Below are 23226 nucleotides of genomic sequence, written 5' to 3'. Positions count from 1 at the left end.
CCTTGCAGCCCTAGTCAAATTATAACAACATTTTAAAATACAGTGGCAGAGTGATGAAGCGGTATTACCGTATTAGGACACTTCAGTATGACAAGGCATCATCAGAATTTAACCCTCTCGGGTCTAGGGGTAGGGAACACACTTTCACTGACTGGGGTCATGGTGACACATTTCATTCAATATCATAAACTTAATTTATTTGCCATGAATTATTTCTTATACATTTGTTTTGGCATTACACTCAGCTTTATTTCAACGTGCTTTGTAAATATGTCAGATTTGTACATACATTGCAAAATGCAGTTTGAAACACTTGCAGAACTGGCGTACCAGCTTCCAGGTTTTGTCTGGTACAAAGTATTCCCAATCTTCTAGTTTTTGCTGGGATGCCTGATATACTGGATTTCGCACGCGCCAACTTGGAGGATGCCATTACGTTCAACTACCCTCAAATCCTTAGCTATGACACAACCTTTCAGATGGGTGACTTATGTTTGTGTGCTTGCCATAACAAGCACTTTTCTAGTTAATGACCCTGTATTTCCTGTAGGGTTCATGCTGCATGAGCGCAAATTCATGCAACATCATGAAATGTTTCTGGTTCTTATTCTGAGGAAACTAGGTTTTAAAAAATTCAAGAAAGTGCCTGTCACTGGAGACAGAGGAAGGGAATTGTTGGGGCCTTGAAGAGGAGGTTTCCCAACGTTAGCCTAGTTTTCTGCAGGAATCATGTGATGCACGACATTGAGCACTGGGTCAAAAAACATGGTGATACAAGGGAAGGTGTGAAGGTACTGAAAGACCAAATCGACACTCTCATTGATTCAGCCAACAGAGATGAATTTGAGGCACAATGTTCCAAATTTGTGAATGGGTGGTCAGAGGAATTTGTCAAATACTTCCACCAGCATCTGAAAGCATATTTATGTGACAACATAGTCTCCTTCCACACCAAGCAATTGGAAGCATTCAAACACAAACAATATCAGTGAGACCATAAACAAAATGATAAAATCACAAAATGAGTGGAGGGAACTTCCCGTTGATGCAATGGTTCTGTCTTTGTACTACATGCAGTCATACATCCTTTTAGAATTTCAAAGAGCCAGATGTGGTTTGGGAAAGTACTCGTGGTGCCACGGATCACTGTTGATCCGTGATCCGAACCGATCCCTCTCCACGGTTCAGCATGCACGTAATCTGAAAATTCGAAGAAAAAAAAAAAAAAAGTTCCACTGTATGGTGCACATGGTCATTCTATCAAGCCATAGTTATTGCCAGTGGCAGCGGTCCAAGTGGAGGAGCAGAGGAGCTCGAGAAACCTCCAGCATCACTTAAATCTCATGTGTGGGAGCACTTTGGCTTCCCCGTTAAATATATTGATGGGAAAAGGGTGGTGGATAAAACCACTACAGTTTGTCAACAGTGTGGCACGAGGAAGACGTATGAGACTGGCAACACGTCGGGCATGACTGCTCATTTGAAACGACATCACCCTGGTGTGACAGAAGCTAAGACGAAGGCTGCGCAACAACTGCTGATATCCACGCCATTTAAGCAGTCCTTTGCTGCCCAATCCGACCGGGCTGAAGTTATTACAAAAGCCATTGGGGTGTTTATAGCTGCAGACATGAGGCCATATTCCATTGTGCAAAACAAGGGCTTTAAACATATGATGAACATGCTTGAACCACACTATGATATCCCGTCGCATGCCTACTTCAGTGACAAGATCGTTCCAAGCATGTATGAGCAGGAATAGTCTAAAGTTATGGCTGAAATAATTATCATGCCCCATATTGCACCTTAATTTGTTTTTATATAATTGCGTGGAATGAGTCTTGAGTTGAATGTTTTTTAATGAGCAAAAAATACTTAAATAAATAAATGGAGAGTTAAATATGTCTTGTCTTTTTTCGCTGATCCGAAAATTGATCCAATCTGTGACTTAAAACTGTGATCCGATCCGAACCGTGAGTTTTTTGATCCGTTGCACCACTGAAAATTACAGTATAAAGCAGAGGGTCACTGTGGGATGTTAAGATACCTTCATTTATTCCCTTGTAGAGCATTGTTGGACGAATCAAGGGCCATGTCAATCAATTGATGTCACAGACCTCCTTAGCAAAGACTGTGGTTGAGATGGGCCTGGTGAGTCTGAATTCATCTTTGGGCGTGTTCGTAGTTAAAAGTCCATCAAACAAATCAGTCCACGTACTGCAAAATACCTCCAGCGGCACAACATGCTCCTGGCCTAGCAGATAGGGAAGTGTTTCCACATTCTGGCTGTGGAAATGAGTACTGGACTACGTTTCTCCACAAAACAGAGTACAGCCTTTCATTAATGCGGAAAAGGCGTAGAGGAAGTGAGAGCAAATCCGGAAGAAAAAAAAAACCATGAACAAAAGTTTATGATTACTCAGTAAATCCGGCCCCAGATTCATTACTGTCAAAAATGCATGGCTCCCTGTTGCATGATATGTCCCAAGTTCACCCTAATTTCACTATAAAACAGGACAACACGGATAATTGTGATATGACTATGCACACATCAAATTCCGAGGGAGACAGCAGCAGTCATCATACTAGGTGGTCTGGTATGGTGAGAATCCCAGAGGCAGAACCTGATCTGGAAAAAAAAAACACAAACGGCAAAACATATTTGCTCCTCGGCTGCACATAAAAATCAATGAGCCAAGCTGGTCAACAGTAGGGCTGTGCAAAAAGAAAATTGATCCATCAATATATCCCGAATTTTCCTTTCATGATATACTACATCGATTTCTTACTCCAAAAATCGATATCTTCAAGGGGGAGAATCATGGAAAATATAACCGGACGTTTTGGGATTTCCTACAGCTACAATCTCAACTGCTGTAGATGTCGCTGTACGGCTAGGTATTTTGAATTACCACTTGGCATTTCTGGCAGATTGAAATCGCAAAACATGGCAGACCGAGCGGTTGTCATTAGAGCGGCCCCTTCAACATATAAAGCCGACGTGTGGGCACACTTCTGTTTAAAAAATTAGCCAGGTAGTATGGACTTGGATAAAGGAAATGCAATTTGCACGCTGTGTCACGCTTCTGTAAAATATTCAGGTAACACAACCAATTTACGAGCTCATTTGATCATGCACCATCCAGATACAGTACGGCAACAACCGAAGCCTATCAACACAAAAAGACAAAGTACGCTCGATATCGCAAACTCCCATCCACCTTGCCTCGTACTCAAAAAATTACAGAATCGGTAGTGTCTTTTATTTATCAGGATTCGCACCCCTATAGCGTGGCAGAAAACACCAGCTTCAGGTACATTGTCAACACCCTGGAGCAGTGCTATGTGATCCCAACTCGCAAACAACTGACGGAGGTAAGTTGAGGAGGTAACGCAAGCTGTAAAAAAAAAAAAATCTCTTCTCTCTGCAGGACTTTGTGAGCCACTGGATCCTACATTACGATCACGTCGCACCTCATTAATGAGGACTGGCAACTGATTTCCAGTGTTTTGCAGACAAGGGCATTGCGTGAGAACCATACTGCCGGTAACATCGCCAAGCTGTTGAAAGGGGCAGTGGAGGTATGGGACATAAAAAGCATAGTCAAACATGACCATTGCAGCGCAGCTTGCCAATATGCCATATTTTAAATGCTTTGCTGACACACTGAATTTCAGATGTAGATCCAAGGCTTGAAGTCCTGCCCGACCTTATAGAGGACCAGCGCCAAGACATGTATGCTAGAATTATTGCAGAAGCTGCAAGGGGCAAGGGAGCACTACAGGTATATTTTAGTTTATGGCATTGTTTAACTACTGTAAACAACAATTTACATTCTAAAAACATTTTAAATATCCATTCATTTAAAAATCATCCATATTTAAAAATCATAAATACTTGTGAATGATAGTCAAAGTCTGGTAAATTTAATTCAACTGGCATTTGGATTTTATACTTACTAATCTTATATTTACTAATTCTGTAAAGCTAATATTGATGCATTGCTGTTTCACAGCAGAGTGAGACAGGAGTGGAGATTGAAGAGGCAGAAACTGATGTAAATGTGCTGCCAGAAAAAGACATGGACGGCAATCATTGTCCTCAGCAAGAAGATATCTCTGCAGTAACATCAAAGAGATCAAGGCATTCTTGCTCTCTAGCTGACCTGCTTGGTCAAACACATGCTGCAGGTTAGTTTGATAATACTTTAAAGGTCACTGGAAAAAATAACTACCATAATGTTTCATCATAAACATCTCTGAAAGACGTGTTAAGTTTGCTTTAAAAAGTTACAATTCACTAGCAGCCTGTGATGAAAGGGTGTCGGACAAAGTCACTCAGTGCCTATTGCTGTAAACACTATATCAGAATGATATTCTATTGTGACATTACTCATACTTATTTATTGTGTTGTCATACTCTGCTACAGGTTAGGCAAAGAAATTGAAAAATGCAGAGGACCAGGCAAAGGAGGAGATGCCAAGATACAAAGAGGAAGCTCCCCTATCGCTCAGTGTCAATCCACTGCACTGGTGAAAAGCACATCAACGTAGGGCTGCAACGATTCATCGAGTAACTCAAATTACTTGATTACAAAAAATCCTCGATGCAAATTCTTTGCTTCGATGCTTCGTGTAAACCGCATGACTATGTACTGCTTAGTGATCAGCGTGTTTCACTCGGGGGATTATCACTGTCGCACAGTGTGCTTACGCTGCTTTGCATGAAGCAGGTTTGAGTTGATGCCGCAATGGAGGAAGACAGGGAAAATAGCGAGGAAAGTCAGAGAAAAAAATGAAAAATGTCTAAAGTTTGGCACCATTTCAAACAAAAGAAAAGCGAACATACAGTACAGTGTGTCCATTGTAAAATCGAATTAGCTTACCACAATAGCACAACGTTAATGATTGAACATCTCAACAGAAAGCACCCAGTCTATGCATCCACTCCACATAGCGGAACCAACACCAGATTAGCGAGAGCGTTTCACTCACATTCGCGGTTAAAATAGACCTGCAATAGAAATGTATTTATAGACATATGTGTGAATAAAAAAAGTATAACGAGACTCAGCTCAAGCAGCCCCTATTTTTCCTCAATAAAAACATTGATAACATAAGAGCAGTGAAAATGATGCTGTCGTAATTTAATTAACATGGAGCTGGAGCATGTCTATACACTAACAGCAAAGAGACGGTTCCGTTACAGAGATGGTGAACTCAGGTGGAGTGAAGGAAAACAACAGTAGTGCTTGTAATCGCTACTAAACCTTTACTGGCAAAGAGCTGGCGAGAGTCCTTAATCAAACCAGCTGTTCAACAAGCTGAAATGTGAAGAAAAGCGATGTTTTCAGCTACCCCCATCCACCGCCGTCTGTGTTCCACAGCAGCAAGGCTATAGTGAAGCTATACAAGTTAAAGTAGAAGCTGTTTGTATGCAGATAAACTGTTAGCTTAGTTTGACACAGTATTTAGATTTGGAAACTTGCTGCAGGCTGACAGCAGCCGTTACACTTTTTCTCAGTGATATCTGCAGCATACACGGGTGAGTCTAAAGGGGAGCATGGCGTGTACTCAACTAGATCTATTTCAAGGCTTTAGTAATATTGTTTTGCAGATTTAGATTAATATGAATAATATTACATAATTATAATATAAATATAATACAAAAATTACCCACCCACCCCTTTCCCCCAACAACCTTGGCCTAGTGAAACTGAGACGCTGAATTATCCAACCGCCACATGCTCCTTTAAAGGCTTACACACACACACATTCTGTAACACACTTAAACACACACTCTCACTTACTTTCACTTACACACACATGAACATGCACACACCATTCCTACCTCATCCAGGAGATACAAACTTGTCAGAACTTTTTTATGCCAACTACAAATGTACAAGAACACAGAGAGTAAAGGCCGTTCTAATTTATGCCTTAGTTTAAGACATATGTATACCTTTTTTTCAGTAATTTTATTTGACATTATTTTATTTTGCATTCAAGAGAGTGTTTTCTTTCAACAAAAAAAAAACAAGTATATACATAAATGCACTAAAAGGGTTTAGTTCTTTTGTCAGTTGTTGTATGGAGTTCAATCATTAAAAATGTTCCTAAAACGGAAACCAATGAGTTATTAATTTTAAGACTAGTTACTATTGCTATTTAATAAGACAAAAGTATTTCTTATCCGATTACGCGATGGAATAATTCATAGAATACTTGAGTACTAAAATAATCCATAGTTGCAGCCATAATAATGACTTTATTTTCTTTATAAGAACAGCTAATATGCTCAGCGTTTTGTTGGACTAAGACCTGTGTAACCTCTGTAGGGTCCAGGTATCACCTCATGCTGCCAGTAGTGACACTGACCGTAGCTCAAATGCAAAAGTAGTGAAAAAGAGTCAGAAAAGATGAGGATGGAAAAATGCCAGTGGCCTCCACCTGCTAACCCATTCCTGTTTCGGGGGTCGTCTCATTGTTGCACCTCTAGTGCACCTGTTGTTAATTTCATTAACACAAAAGCAGCTGAAACAACCCCCTCTGCTACTTAACTGACCAGATCAATATCCCAGAAGTTTAGTAGACTTGATGCTATACTCTGATTAAAAAGTGTTCCTTAAATTTTTTTGAGCAGTGTATTTTGTAATATATTCCACTCATGTGGTTCATAAGAAAAAAGGCGGATTTCCTCGGTTCTGTGAGTGTGGTGGGAGGCTGAAGGAGAAGCTTAACTGATGAACGGGTTCTGTATGTATTGGTGTGGAAAGTCAGCAAACTACATACGTACTGAGGTAATTTGCCCATTAAAGCCTTTGTAATAAAAACCAGGCAATGCATTTTCCTTCTAAGAAAAGGAAATCTATAAGCAGTTAGCCAACAAACATGTTAGCCGTCTGTTATCATTAATGCAATGTGTAATAATAAAATAATATCATTAACGTGGGAACAATACAAAAGCGTAAAACAAAAATTTGTCCTGTAAAATGTGGTAAACGCCCAGTCATACTCAAATTATATTTAAAAAAAATACAGTTGTGTAACGTCAAACCGATATAACTTTGAAAAATACCATGATATACTGTAAACCTTTGGTTATACCGCCCAGCTCTAAACTCTACCTTGCAAGGGTGAAAGCTAAATCACACAAACACTAAGAACTGGGCCCTGTGCTACTAGTCAAAATGTAAGGTTGATCCAGAGTACAGGGATGAGTCATTTGCTGGCGGTGGTTTCACCTTAAGTGCACAAAGACAACTGATCATTTTGCTGTTGCTTGTACCGACAACCACAAATGTCTAATGTGTTCTAGCTGAATCAGTGAATATGACATTTTGACTGGGAATCTTTCATATGTATAAAAATATCAGATTTTTTGTTTTAAATACTAAGAATTACAAACAATAAAAGTTGTGCCAACTTTCTTTTGTTCAGATGATTTATCTTTCATATGTGTAAAAACTTAAAAATTTCAGTTAAACATGCTAAGAATTCAAAACCGCAAAATATGTCATCTAATCATTATAAATGAAGATAAACATGCTATTTGACTGCTTTGTTATTTAAAACATGACAGTAATAAATAACAGCAGACAGACTTTGAGGATCCCTGTGGGGAATGACAGCAAACTTGACTGTGAAGGGTAGCTACCAGTTGTGGCACCTATAGGGAGATGGGGGTCACGGGCCTTGCTCAAGGGCCCCCACATGCGCTGACAGTGGGCTTGAACTGGTGACCTTTGAACCATGAGTAGAGAGGCTTAGTTCACACAGGTGTATGGAACATAAGCTGAATAAGGTGCTAACACAAAAACACTGTTTACGGAGTTTTGGCAGTGTCATTTTTGACCCAAAGATTGCCTGTTCAAGCCCAACCCAGCACATGTCTGGACACTGTTTTTGTACCCCTGGGCACTGCAATGGGTGAAGCCGTAGCATACTAAACTCAAATTTTAAAGTCTTTACACATATGAAAGATAAATCTTACGGAAATACAATAGGTTGGAACGACTTTTGTTGTTAGCAATTGTATGTACAACTAAGTTTTTATGGATATGAAAGAAATGATCTGAACGAAAAATAATTGCATAATTAATGCATAAATTGTAATGCATAAAATGCAATTAAAAACAAATCACAAATATTAAGAACCTTGCCTACCGATGAATACAAAAACGTCTTAAATCCTAAATCTTATGTAGTGCAATAACGTTCGCCCCTTCTGCGGACTAAAAAAAACTGCTTCTCCAACACATTTCATGCCACGACCTCATACAAACAAGTGAGACCGAGGAAACACCTTGTATTTGAGTAATTTAAAGTAGAGGTAAATATTTATCTTCAAACTATATCAAAGTGTAAAAACAGAAAAGCTATCCGGACATACTCTATGTTCAGTCTGTTGAATCTGTTTACGTAACCCTGCTATTCTGCTGATGTACCGGCCGTATTGTAATGACAACTTTTTGTTTTATTTTGTTTCTTGTTCTCTCTACCTTCACTTAATCTCCTTGGTCTGTAGTGTGTACTCTTGTTTGTTATGTAATTTACTGAAAATTAAAATAAAAAAGTGACACCGGAAATGAAGGAGCTGAGCAAGATGGTTGTCTCGCACTGCCCCCTGGTGGACATGACCCTTAATCCTCCAGATAAACGTACACTAAGCACGCAGTAGCGTATACGTTGTGTCAATTGTATCCTGGCCTTAACCGTTCATACTTTAACATAAGCAAATGAATCAGTCACGCTGCCAACCAAAAAGAAAAATATATATATATATATTAAAATCAAGAGCTTGTCGTCGGGGCCCGTTGTTGGTGCACAATGATGTTCAACTCTGGAGGAATTAAATCCAGCAGATATTACAGCGCTTCCACATTCAAACCCAGACCTGTCGATGCGACACGTATGCGTGTATCAGTATAGGTGTAGGTTACTCACAAATGGTTTCTCTCAGTCACGGAGCCTGTAACAGGTGGAGCGGGTGTCCTGCCACTACCTCCAATGAGTAGATAGGGAACATCCTATGGCGAGGTTGGTTACAGCCGACCACATGGCACACAGCAGCACGATGAGGGATCCGTCTCCCGGTCTTAGATCCAGTGTCTCTGGTGGGTCCAACACCGGACTACGATTTCGAATGAATTTCTTCACCGAATTTCGGAGGGGCGGCAAGATGAATTAGTTTAACCGCGGTTGGCTCCTCCCGGTCAGCTAGCATTATCCTCCTGGTAATTTTTAACTTTGCCAGCTGTACACAACTCCAACCGCAAACCACGATTATATTAACAAACAAACAAAATAAGTCTTTGCCGACACACCCGTTATCTCCGCCAAAAAGAACAACTCCAGCAACTGACGCATCGCCGCCGCGATTTCGCGGGCTAAGTGGATTTCTCCACTGTAATTGGTCCATCCAAGATGAAAAAAAAAAACTGCCTTAACGGTGGGAATGTACAAACTGCACAGCATGCTGGTAAAGGTAGTATGGCGAAAAAACAGTACAGTGTAGAATTCCACATTTTACAGTTAAATATTTAAAATATCTATTTTCTTTAAATTGGGTGTATTTCACAAAAAAACAGTTTACTCCAATAAACAGTTATGTGGGTGCAAATTGTTGCCTTATTTTATTCAAGGCTCTCAAGTTTCATCAAAACCTTTAAGATAGATTACATTATGGGAGAAACGCGTGTCTCACTGTTAATGCGTGAGACTTCAGACCCCTGCCTACCGCATTCATCGGATCTTGCTCTTACGCTTCCACCTTTTCTGCACTCCGGATGTGTGCGCATTCATGTAAATAACGTATTACGTATTATTATTTGCAGCGGGATCACACGTAACTTATTTATTATTCCATCCATCCATCCGCTTATCCTTCTGGGTCGCGGGGAGTCCGGAGCCTATCCCGTAAGCAATGGGCACGAGGCTGGGAACAACCCAGGATGGGCGGCCAGCCCATCGCAGGGCACACTCACACACCAGTCTTATTTATTATTCGCAGCGTCTTATTCGGATTTTCCGGTCCACCTTAAATGTTGCGCAGATTTTCAATTTGAGACAAGTCTGCACACACCTTTACATGTCTTTATTAGATTTATTACAGTACCTAAATAGTCTGTACTCCAATGCTTTTAATGTATCTAATTTTTGGTTTATAACAGAATAATATAGATTTGCTGTAGGACTTCTTGCTTGAGCGTGAGGGCCTGACTGTGTTTAATTCCATATGCGGGAGAGTTGGCAACCCTGAGGCAACAGTCCTATTCAACTGTTTACATGCTGGTCTATGATAGTTAATTCTGGTCTGCTTGTGTGGTAAGAAAATTATGAATCAACCTCTCTGATAACTCTAATTGAGCCACTTAGAATTAAACTCCAGACCTCTCAGTTGGTGAGAGAGTTCTCTTTTATAAAAACAATCCAGCACACTCTAGCACCAGGTACCCCGAGCACAAAGAGCAACCAGTTGATAGACTATAATAGCCAATTCCCTATAAGGACATCTAAGTCCTGATTGGTCATGAAACAACAAGAAATCAAGTTCTATTGGTTGACATTTGCAGCAAGGTAAAATCCACCCATTTTGATCAATTTACCAGAACAGGCTCCCCCCCCCCCACTGTACTCCACTGTCTGTCAAGTTCTGATCTCTCTTCAGTGTCTGTGGAACTAACTGCAGGCAGCTATCATGGAGCGAGGTCACGCAGTATTCAAGACAATCTCTTCTTGCCTAAGACATAACAGACCCAATATGCCTCCCCTCCCGGGTCTACCAATGTCCAATATTCTTTCCACACTTGCAACTGAAGCTGTTCCACCAGCAATATTTCATTAATGATGCTGGTCACCCGGCACTAAAATACAATATATACTGGTAAAATCATATGCATTATGCTGGTCATACTGGTTACCAGCTATGCTGGTCTTTGTTGGTTTTTTTCAGCAGGGTTAACAGTTAAATATTATACATTGAACAACAGAGTTCACCATAATTATCTAATGACCAACTAATAATATGAATAAATCTACAGAAACACATGTTACCCCAGAGGTGATGCTCTTTCTGACAGCAGGTTTGGAGACTGTCACAGTAAAGCCGGAAAATGTCTTCAGGCTCGTGATCTCCAACAGCTTTTGCAATACCCAGAATGCATGCGAAGTTGGGAAAAAATAACAGTCCTGTATTTGCAATAATATGGACACTTAGTATAATCAAAATACAGTACTTTGTCTTGTAAGAGCATGGACATTTTTACAGTGTAAATAAAATAAATATGATAACAAAACATCTTAATATGTTAATAAAAATTGACATAATTTATTATTTTATACATAATATTTGAAAAACAGAAAGCCATTCTAAATTGGAGCCAGCTTATTTAACACCTCATCATAAAAAATCATAATGTGCATAAATATGTTATTGACACAAAATGGACGGTAGGCTCCTTATTTATGTACAGAGTTGTTGTAAAACGGGAAAACGTAGTTCATGGACCCTTACCGGTTGCCTTATGATATGCAACCATAGGCCTGAGCGTAACTGGGCCAATAGTAGCATAAATGAATCGGTCCTCTTACTTTTTGCCAACACCCTGATTGCCGTGCATAAGCCGCACTTGGCACAACTCCTGTAAGCCACTGCTAACTAAGCCGACACTGCAGCACATCAGCCAAGCCTAACCTGAGTCTTCCAGCTACACTCTATGGACAAAAGTACTGGGACATCTGGCCACAATACTTACAGGAAATTATATGAAATCCTTAGGCATCAATGTGGAGTTGGTCCCCCCTTGCAGCTGTAACAGCTGCCAATGTTCCTGAAAGGCTGACCACAAGATTTTGGAGGGTGTCTGTGGGATTTTTTTTCCATTCATCCAGAAGAGCATTTGTGAGGTCAGGCATTAATGTTGGACATGGCCTGGCTCCTGTGTCCCAAAGCATTTGTCCATATAGTGTATCTGGGTATAAGCATGTAATACCTACGAAAACCACAGTTCTTAGACGTTTGTACATGAAGACTAACTTTTAGTTCTAGCAGCAGAGAATTTCGTAACTACGCGTAACACTTACTTGTGGTATAATTTAATCCGGTGGATTGGGTCATATATAACCAAAAGATTTAATAGTATTAGGCGATATCTAATTTTTGATACCGTTCAGATATCACACTCAGGTATAAGATATTTTGAATGTATTTAAAAAAGCAACAGTATTCCAGACAAAAACAAACAAATGTTACTTTGCACTGCTGTACCTTCTTATAAAATTTAGTGACACTGTCTCCAAAAATGATCTCAAAATGTGAATAAATTGTCCCAGTCTGGAGCCCTACAAGCAAAGTCTTTGTGTGGGAAATACTGATCTTTATGGCATCAACTGGAAGGAAGGCCAGGATGCAACAAATGAAAACAAACTTTATGTATGAAATTGGCATCAAGATATATTTATTTATTAAATGAAGGCGTCAGAACCCTGTTCCAGATCTTTCCAACCCACTTGAAACCCTGCTTAACATATTCAGCTAGGAGACTGGATAAAGTTAATGTGACATTAACCATGGACATAAACCATGAATTTATTGTAAATTTTATTTCTCTAATGCTATTTTACTCAACATTAGCTCTTACTCTGCATCTTGGGTCTGTTCCCTTCTCCTCCCTTTGCATATATCAATACACATTAAGGATATGATGGCTCATCTATTATACAAGTTAAGAAAGTAAGAGTAATTAAACATTCTAAGCACTATACACTAACAACATGCCCTTTAATCCAGGTAAGCCTGAAATATAATAATAACACTTTATTGATCCCTGTGGAGAAATTCTCATGACGATCAGGCATTTTGAACTTCCTTTGATGCAACACTTTCTCTGCGGGGCTTTGAACTGCATGGCTCTTTCTGGAGGTTAAGGTGTTGGAGTACACTGCTGTTTCTGCTTAGCTCCAGTGAATGATTTCAGCAGCTACCACATCAGGGCTGTACAGCAGACATAACACACAGTAACTCTGAAAATGGTGGCTCCATACACACGGATAAATCCAGTATAGAAGTTGGTTCTAATTGGTCTGCTGAAGGTAATATTAATGGAAGTTGTTACTTAAAACCTCAACATTAGGGGCTTCCATTACTCCATTTTAGACGTAAATAACAATATTTCATTCTGTATGCAAAAGGAGGAGGTTATTTTTTATTTCCCAATATAGTATTTGGAATTAAAAAAGGACAAGTGTGTCAGACATATACCTTTATTATTCAGTGCCATTTCGTGCTGCTTGATAATGTGTGGGGGTCCCCAGGATCTCAAGGATTCCTCTTCCTGATCCCTGCTGCTGTAGTCTGCTCTGGATGGACCTGCTGTCTCCTGCTGACTGGGGCCCATCTTCAGGGCGGCCCACCACCTGAAGAGCCTCAACAGTGTGCCTCAACATCCCTTCGGAGAAGCTCAAATCAAGAGCTTATGAGACCAACCCGGTGTCTCCGCTGGGGGGGGGCACTGACTAGGGGTTAGCTGGCTTGTATTCCTCTGTCTAATGTTGACCAGGAAACATTCAAGCTACATTTAAGCTGTAATATGCAATTATCTTAGCTGCAGGGTTAAAGTTATGAGTCTGCTCTTCCTCATGCTGAAACTACTTTTACTCACTGAACAGTGTGAGGAAAGCAGCCTAAGGGAGGGCATGTAAGCTACCTGGGGCTAGTTAGCCAGGTAACATTCCCTTGTTCACCGACAAGGGCGGATCTAGAGAAATTTTCTTAGGGTGGCATGAGGGTGGCATGGAAATCAGTTGGGATGGCAAAATCAAAGCCGTTTCTTTATACATTTGCAGGTGTTACATTCTCTAATACTGCATGTACCATATATGGTTAAAATACATCAAATCCAGGGAACTCACAGTCTCTCCTCCCTAGCACCTCAGCTTTGGAGTGTATGTCTATTCATACTTCCTCTGCTGCTTACCTGTTTCACCTTCTTGCCCTGGCTCAGCTTGATCTTCTTCTTCTTCTTGCTCCTTCTCCTCTTTCGCCATCCGCAACTACGTCTGCTTTTCCTCCCTGATCCCTCCTCTTTGTGTGTAAGAAACTAGTGATGTCATCCTTTCTTTTCATACCTCTCAGTAGTTTCTGAAATCATGCAAATGCAGATTTAACATTCCTGTTAATATTTACGATTACCGCATTTTGTTTTTGATGATAACCACAGGTTTCAGCCTATACTATAGCACAAAACAACACTAAATCATAAACATTGACTGATAATCTCCCTGCACGTCATGTAGAAAATGTTAAACCTCGTTTTCATGATTTATTGGGCTAATAAGACTTATCTTGATGCTATTGCCAGAGTGTAACAATCAAACCGTCTGTGCTGAAATCTGAAATGCCCCCGGTGTTGATTCCAAATGTTCTCTGTCACCAATCTTAGGTGTGGTCATAGGTTGCTATTGGCAACAAGAAAAAAATAGGGTGCGTTCAACTTCATGCAGCCACTTCTCGCTGTCTTAAAGCAATGCATTCTGGTCCTGATGCAATGCATCATGGTTAGATTTTTTTGTCTGGCACTGCAAAACGTCACCACATGTCACCATGTCACATGGTACAAAAACCTCGCGAGAGCAAGATGACTTAAGACAGATTGTGCAGCCAGCACGCAAAGGGTACTGACAGTGCTGCACGATCTGTCTTAAGTCATTCTGTTCCAAGAATGCGTACCCATTGGCACTCGGAAAGACGACATGTTGCTGCTTGATTGGTCTCATGTTGTAAAGGACTGTCTTACAAGACTTTATGGCACAGTCGGATCTGCGTTTTCTGTTACAGCGAATTACTGCGTTCAAAGCCAGCGAAGCCTGGGACATATGTGAACTAACTGGAGTTGCTAAATTGCCTGTAGGAGTGCATGTGTGAGTGAATGGTGTGTGAGTGTGCCCTGCGACGGGCTGGCCCCCATTCTGGGTTGTTCCCTGCCTCATGCCCATTGCTTCCGGGATAAGCTCCCCCCGCGACCCAGTAGGATAAGCGGTTTGGAAAATGGATGGATGGATGGATGATAAGTTTGAAAAGTGGATATATGTGGCTAAATTGAAAGAGTTAGAGAAGGAAAAGGCAAATAATAAGGGACTGCGGGACAAACTGGGGGACAGGGGGACCAGGGAGTCAGTGGAGTTAAACGCTGAAAGGGCCAGGAATGAGGCTCAGGCCCAATCCCTCAGCATGGTGTTACAGAATACTAAGAAGAAAAAGGAAGAGATACCTCTGTACCCTCCTCTGCCGAATGTGCCTCCTCCCCCTGCTTATCATCCTCAGCTAGGAACAGCTGCAGCAGCACCAGCGTCTGTGGAGGCCACTGCCCCTCCCTCAGAGAAGAAGGAGGAAGATGACGCAGTGGGGGAAGCAGGAGCCCCGCCGCTAAGACAGAGCCAGAGACTGCTGCAAAGGGGGAGAGACTCAGGCTCACAGCCATCGCAGTTGTACCCCTTGGTGGAGATGCCTGACCCAAGGGGCCCTGCGCCTGATGGAACACCAAGGATGGTGTACTGTACGTCCAGCGCAACTGGGACTTGGCAGAGCTGAGAGAGGTGGTCAACTCCCTCCCAGATCCACAAGAGGTGGGGAGACACCGCTTCTGGCAGGAGGTGATGAACCTGGACGACGTCTACCAGCATCACGACTCCACTGCACAGCCACTTATGTGGAAAACCCCACACAACACGATTTGGATGATATGCAAGACTTCATGGGGAATGGATTTCCTACAGAAATGATTCAAATTGACTGTATTTATGTGGGACATCAAGCCACTGCTGTTTCTGTGACACTCCAAGAACAACAGCTTCGCTGGTTCTGCCCCGTTGATGAAGGCGTTCCACATGTCTCCTGTGGAAAGGTAGAAGGTAAAAACTGGAAATTTCTAGGATTATGGGTAAAAGAGTGTAAGGAGCGAGATGATTGGGTGAATGTGGAGAAAGGTAGATGGGTAACTAAGGACGGGACTGTACTAAGGTATGACAAGGTTTTAATTGTTGAGGTAAAACGGTAAATTCATTGCGATAATAGAACAAAAGGGCAATCTGTAGAGATTGAGGATTCACCGGCATGGCTGGATGAGATCCCAGAAAACTTTTGGGCAAAGGGGAAAAACGATTTTGGGCAAATTGTGACGGCTGAACCTCTACGGGTAATGCCTAAGTCTCAGTACAGACCATAGCGCGTGCAGTACCCCCTCTCCAGAGAAGCAGAAGAGGGAATTGAAAAAATGCATGGCGATTTGCTGGCTCGTGGAGCCATAGCTGAGATAAGCTATTCTCCGGTGAACTCCCTCATCCTGCCAGTAAAGAAAGCAGATGGGTCCTGGAGATTTGTGCAGGACCTAAGGGGAGTAAATGACTCAGTGTATCCGCGAGCGCCCATAGTCCCTAACCCAATCACCATTCTATCATCCATACCCCCAGAGTCTAAATGGTTTTCAGTTATTGATCTGGCAAATGCTTTCTTCTCTGTTCTAGTTCACCCAGACTCTCAGTACTGGTTTGCACGCAAAGGGAAAAGGTACACCTGGACAGTCATGCCACAGGGCTACACTGAGTCACCGAGTGTTTATGCTCAGGAGCTAGGAAAAAACTTAGAGCGCTTCACCTCCCCAGGGGGAAGTACACTGGTGCAGTATGTGGATGATTTGTTGCTGTGTGCAGAAACGAGAGAGAGTTGTGAGAGAGATACGCAAGCGTTGTTGTTGTTCTGTGCAGAGAATGGACATAAGGCCTCTAAAAGCAAGCTGCAGCTGGTAAGATCTGAAGTGCACTACCTGCACTTCACTGATCTAAAGCAGGCGCTTTGTGTGACCCCGGCATTGGGGGTCCCAAATTACAAACGCCCATTTCAATTGTGTGTGGATGAAAGAGGTGGTTTCATGACTGCTCCCAAAGTCTGCCTTTCCAGGATTGGCAAAGGTGGCCCATGGATTGGACCAGAGACACTGGACCGCCCCTTCATTCACGGCTTATGCTCAAACTTTCGTTTCCAGGTGTTCCACATGTATGACTCACAACATGGGTCGTGCATTGAAGCCACCAACTGCCACAACTCCTCCAGCTGAGGGTCCTTTCCAACATTTGCAGATGGATTTCATAGAACTAACACCCTGTAGAGGTTATCGTTATTGTCTAGTGGTTGTTGATCTCTTTTCCAGATGGGTGGAAGCCTTCCCGGCCAAGCAAGCAACGGCCCAGATAGTTGCGAAAAATCTGTTAAAAGAAATATTCCCGCGATGGGATGTTCCAATATGCATTACCACTGATAATGGTACACATTTCTCTAATCAGGTGGTCCACAAGCTCTCTGAGTGGTTGAAAATCGACCGTCGACACTACTGTGCTTATCACACGCAGAGTGGAGGGATTGTTCACTTGCTTGTCCTTTTTCTTCCCACTGCACTGATGGACGTACAGTTCTCATGTGCTGATGCAGGTTATTTGTAGAGCCTGTTCGATATGAGATTTTAACCTTGCACGCTCTACACTCTGCCTTTGTATTGTCAATGTAATTGAAATGCATCCAAATTTTACTCTGTTTCCTGTGGTCACTCATTTTGTCGCGCGTCTCCTTCCCTCCTGTTTCTTTCTCTGTGCGTGTGATTGCTGCATTTGTCTGTGGGTACATTCCACTTCACGCTGCCGCGCTGGCTTAAACCAATGCATTCTGGTCCCAACGCAATGCATCATGGTTAGGATTTTTTGTCCGACTTCAGCCGGCGCTGCAAAACGTCACCACCCTTGACCATGTCACATGGTACAAAAACTTCGCGAGAGCAAGGTTTTCCAATCCATGCGGCTTGGAAAAAAAAATAGAGAAAGAAAAACAGCCGCTCTGACTCCGGCTCACAGGCAGAAGCCGATGTTCTGCCATTTTTTGCTGCCTTGCCAGAATTTCCTACCCATACTCCTGAATGGACATCTGTAAAAGGATTTATGCTATCAAAATAACTTTCCTGTACTTTAGAAAGGGTAGCAGTTTTTACACATAGTTTTATGCTGCCAGAAATTGCTGCCTATAGTTTTTAATGGGCTATCAGTGTTTTACACTAAGAATGTAATGTCATAAAATAATCATTCAAATCTGGGAACATAAAAAATCATGCTAAGAATTAAAGCCCGTGTTTTCTCTCCAATGGTCATTACTGAAATGCATGTAATAGCTCTTAACATGTTTTCAATTAAATTACATCGGAGTGACTTGTTTAATTAGAAATATTCCCACATGACATCATATGCACAGTTACCTCCAATTTCTCAGAACTTTACATTCATATGCATCTTACTTTTCCAATGGGTCAACAATTGTAATGGTTTCACTGGACATCTTTAAAAAGGCAAATAATGTATAATAATTTCACAAGGACACAAATTACATCTAAAACATAGCAGAAGCAAACTGGGTGAGAAACATTCCAAAGCTCTGCTCATGATGATGTTGTAATAATTGTGATTCCTCAATTTTACAAATGTAGAAAAATTTAAAAGCAAAAACAGAAATGAAATTCCAGGACATTTTGCCATTTGTATCACTTTACAGGTCATTTCAATGACTGGAAAATAACCCTAAATATTTTCAGGTTTTCAGGACACGTGGGAACCCTGTAAGAGGAATGTAGAAAGGAAGGTTGGATTGGAGGCTAAGGATGACATTAAAAGTTTCCTCCAATATTTTAACTCCAAAAGAGCTCTAAAAGCTGAAATCAGTAATCTGTAGGATAGTAAGGGTCTTATAACTGAAAATGAAATTGATATAGTAAAAATAAGAGTTTAATGATTCTTTTACACAATAGAGAACACAGGTAACCTGCCACCATTTAATACAAATACAGTGTCGTCTATGACCAATATATGTATAACTGAGGCTGATGTGGTACAAAGCCTTGCTAAGCTCAAAATAAATAAATTGCAGGGCCCTGATGGCATCTTACCTATAGTTTTAAAAGAGATGAGGGATATTATTAGCCAACCTTTAACATTACTATTTGAGAAATCCTTATCTACTGGTGTGGCACTTTCTAATTGGAAGCATGCCAATATAACACCCATATTCAAAAAAGGGGATAGAAGTTATCCAGCAAACTATAAGCCAATCAGTTTAACTTGCATAACTGGAATGGTAATGGAAGCTACAATCCCAGTGAAAATGATAGATTACCTGGATGCATGAAATAACATTCTGAGGGATAGCCAACATGGATTTAGGAGAGGTAGCTTCTGTTTAACTAATCTACTTGAGTTCTTTGAGGAAGCTACAAAAGAAATTGATCACAAAAAGGCCTATGATGTGATCTGCTTAGTTTTGCAGAAGGCCTTTGATGTTGTCCACCACAAACGGCTCTTGCTTAAACTCCAAACTGAAGGGATTTTAACAACTGTAGCAGAGGCTCCAACGGGATCTTGATTTAATTTGCGACTGGGCTGATACCTGGCAGATGAAATTTAATGTAGATAGATGTAAGGTAATCCATGCAGGGAGCAGAAATATAAAGTACAGATATTTTATGGGTTCCACTGAAATAAAGGTAGCTGATTATGAGAAAGACCTCAGTGTGTATGTTGATGCTTCCATGTCCCACTCTTGCCAGTGTGGGGAAGCAATTAAAAAGGCCAATAGGATGTTGGGTTACATCTCTAGGTGTGTGGAGTTCAAGGGAACTGATGCTACGATTATTTAATTCCTTGGTAAGACCCCACCTAGAATATTGTGTGCAGGTTTGGTCACCATTCCTTAAGAAGGACATTGCTGCCTTGGAAAAGGTGCAATGTAGGGCTACGAGAATTATTCCTGGTCTTAGAGGAATGTTTTATGAGGAGAGATTACCTGAGCTGAATCTGTTTAGCCTCGAGCAAAGGAGACTAAGGGGGGGGACATGATCCAGGTATATAAAATTCTAATGGGTCTGGATGCTGTTCGATATTTCAATATTAGTTTAAATAATAGAACCGGTGGCCTTAAGTGGAAATTAGTGGGAGAACATTTCAAAACGAATTTGAGGAAGTATTTCTTTACACAGCGTGTAGGTAGAGTACGGAATAGTCTTATTACTAGTGTAACGCAAGCTAAATCCCTGGGTTCCTTTAAATCAGAGCTAGAGAAGATTTTAATAACTTTGAGCTATTAGTTAAGTTGTCCCCAAAAGAGCTTGATGGGCTGATTGGTCTCCTCTCATTTGTAAATTTCTTATGTTCTTTTGTAAGATTTTAACAACTCTGAGCTGTTAGTTGAGTGCTCCCCAAACGAGCTTGATAGGCCAAATGACCTCCTCTCATTTGTAAATTTATGTTCTTATGTAGGTATAAAAATAACTGACCATATGATAAAATGATTTTGTCTAATACAGGACTACAGTCTTCATTAGGTATATATTTTCCCCTCGCACTTTGTATGGGCAGTGAATTGCCCCTACTTACGTGTGGATTCCTAATAAGAAAAATGCAAGAAATGAACACACATATAGTCAGAATAATTCTCATGTTGTCAACTATTGAGTGCAATTCAAATTTTATTGAACAAATCTAATGATTACAGTATTTTTTTGTCAAACAAAACACTTACAATGAACTGTTCCAAATTATTATGCACAGTAAGCTGCAAAACACTTTATAAGTTGCAAAGAACTGAAAATTGTCATTTGTTGTGTTTGCAACATATGTACTGAAATCAAACAGGTCACGTCACATTTTGACATAGGACTCCTTATTTGATAGCAGCTTCACAAGTCTTGCATCCATTGAACTTGTGTATTTGGACAGTTTCTGCTTGTGAGCACTGGTTAGTGGCGGCAGAATAGAAGGTTTATGCACAGTTGCAGTGGAGGACTCTACACCTTGATGTCCATGGGACTCCAGAGGCACCAGCAGCTTCAAATATCTGTTTGCTGCTACATAATGGCATTTTAGCAGCTGCTCTCCTGATCTGATGCATGGATCTGGTAGAGATCTTCCTCAATTTGCCTTTATCTGCACGAACCCGTCTGTGCTCTGATCTACTGCATGCAAAGGCTCATTTCGCATTTTTGTTCTGCATTCTGAAATGGAAGAAAAAAAACATTCATGACGAACACAAGCCTATAAAAGGTACTTGTGTGACACTATTAAGGAAGGATCTGACTAGGAGAAAAGCTGGCAGAGTGATTGCCTGGCTGCCGGCTGCAAATGATATGTCGAGCAGTAATATGGCATTAATCAACAGATATGAGGTGAAGATTTAAATATTCTAGAGGGAGCCTGGTGGGGACCTACTTGTGTCGGATGAGCCGGCCTCCCTGGATCACTTGTGCCGTCACATTGGCCATGTGGCAAGAAAAAAGGAGCCAGTTTCGGGGCTGGACTCGGTATGAGAACCTCATAAATATCATTGAGTAACAGGTAAGAGCTGGGGAGACAAAGATCATGCAGGGGTCAGAGGCCAGAAAGAAGAGAAGAAGAGCAACCAGCTTAAAACCTTTAAAAAGTCCCTCTGGAGTCCCGAGTGACCCAGTGGACGCGCATATAGATGGAAGGTGAGCCCTCTGCCTCTTACCGAAGGTCATTCGACCGCTGATGATGTCGGGGCTCTTCCTCATATCGCTGACTGCGACTAGGGGAAGACCCCAATTAATAACTGGTCCCCAGAAGTGCTGAAATCAAACAATAAAACACAGAGCTGATCTAACATGCAGCAGGGTGAAGGTACCATTAAATAAATTTCAGAGGATTCTTACAATACATTAGTGTGAGATTATTAAACAGTAGTCATAAAATTACATGTATATTAACAAAAAATCAGTTTGTTACTTTCTTACCGTGCTTTTGTTGTAAGGATTTTCCCAACAGGCACATTCAGATCACGGAAAGACAAAGAAAACAAACAAAAAAAATTATAAGTGCAATTCTGTGATCACCAGCAGCACTTCTGCAATGAGGGACCCAAATGTAAGCAGTGACTTTATGCTTACATCTACAACAAAGTGAAGAGTTTAAGCTTCTTATACACTGACGGCAATTGACAAGGAAAGTTTACATATTGGATTTTTACATAAACTGCAAGCGCCTCTGGATGCACATACCTCCTCAGATACTTCCGAAACTCTTTGTTTTTAAGCTGGTTTACAGCTCTCTGAAAGAAATTCCTTGCCATGATAAAGTGAATGTACATGCACGTATGTTGATTTTGTTCAAAATGAAATGTGAAGATGAATTTGCCGTTTATATAGGAATGCGAATGACATCAGCACTCTAGATTCTAGAACTTACATACGTAGGCTACTGATAACGTAACTGACGTAACTGTTCCAACATCTCCTTGGAAACGGACTGGAATTGAATGGAAGAATGTTAGTGGGCGAAATGAATTTTGTCAACTGAATAAATTCATTTTGTGTACAAAATGCATTTCCTGAACGAAAGTCATTTTGTGGAGGAAAGGAATGTCATGAATGATACAGAGTCATTTCGTGGAAGAAATCGATTCTGCGGAATTACGGAGTGCTTTTGTGGAAGCAGGAAATGCATTTCATCTGTTGCAGAGTCACGAAAAATCAGCGCTTGACACTTGGCATACCATAAAGTACAAAGTACTCAGCAGGCACATGGACGCAGACACATCTGTATCCACACCTGGATATTTCAGTGTGACTTTTATTGCGTGGATTCTTACTACAGTGGTGCCTGCGGTTCACGAACACAATCCGTTCCAGGAAAGTGGTCGTGAACCAATTTGTACGCGATCCAAGGCAATTTTCCCAATAAGAAAGCATTTAAATTCCATTAATTCGTTCAGAAGTCTACCAAATAATGATTTGTTGTCAATTAATTTTCTGGTTTTTATAGTGAAAACTTTAAAGAAAAACACAATATAGTGTGGCGACGGGCGGACCGAGGCATTACGGGAGACATGGAGACTTGCTTGCTGGGGTAATTACGCTTTTTATTTACAGTCATTAAACCCCTTGCATTGTTGTGGTTGTTAATGTTAATGGTTGCATTTCCCTATTGTCGCGTGTGTGTTTGGCCGTGTTTTGTAAACGGTCCGATCCTCACGTGTATTTAGCGTGTGTAAATCATCCACCGTGTGTGCATCTTGCAGTTCGGCGTCTGTGTATTTGGGACGTGTCCCATTGGAAAGACATTGGGATTTTGGCTTTTAAAATCTCAATCTAAAGAAGCACATCGAAGAAAGCTAAACTAATGGTA

At 41.1% G+C, this 23226-nt stretch overlaps 1 protein-coding gene and 1 long non-coding RNA gene across 3 annotated transcripts in view; one reads left to right on the top strand and one right to left on the bottom strand.

The window, feature by feature from the left end:
• LOC125715015 (mitochondrial pyruvate carrier 1-like) overlaps positions 1-23226 on the top strand; it is a 142861-nt gene that overhangs the window by 76288 nt on the left and 43347 nt on the right. The gene's annotated exons all lie outside the window — the stretch shown is intronic.
• On the bottom strand, positions 20520-22926 carry LOC125715018 (uncharacterized). 2 transcript variants are annotated; one of them, XR_007383912.1, is made up of 4 exons: positions 21837-22926; positions 21575-21671; positions 21295-21427; positions 20520-21080 (listed from the first exon to the last, which is right to left on the bottom strand). It is a non-coding gene; the product is annotated as an uncharacterized LOC125715018 (long non-coding RNA). The 2 variants fall into 2 exon arrangements; XR_007383911.1 differs by lacking the exon at positions 21837-22926 and having other exon boundaries at positions 21575-21814.

The sequence above is a fragment of the Brienomyrus brachyistius genome, chromosome 19 (assembly GCF_023856365.1).
Source record: "Brienomyrus brachyistius isolate T26 chromosome 19, BBRACH_0.4, whole genome shotgun sequence".
NCBI lineage: Eukaryota > Metazoa > Chordata > Actinopteri > Osteoglossiformes > Mormyridae > Brienomyrus > Brienomyrus brachyistius.
The sequence above is the reverse complement of the archived record's forward strand: the minus strand, read 5'-3'. Positions and strand labels throughout refer to the sequence as shown.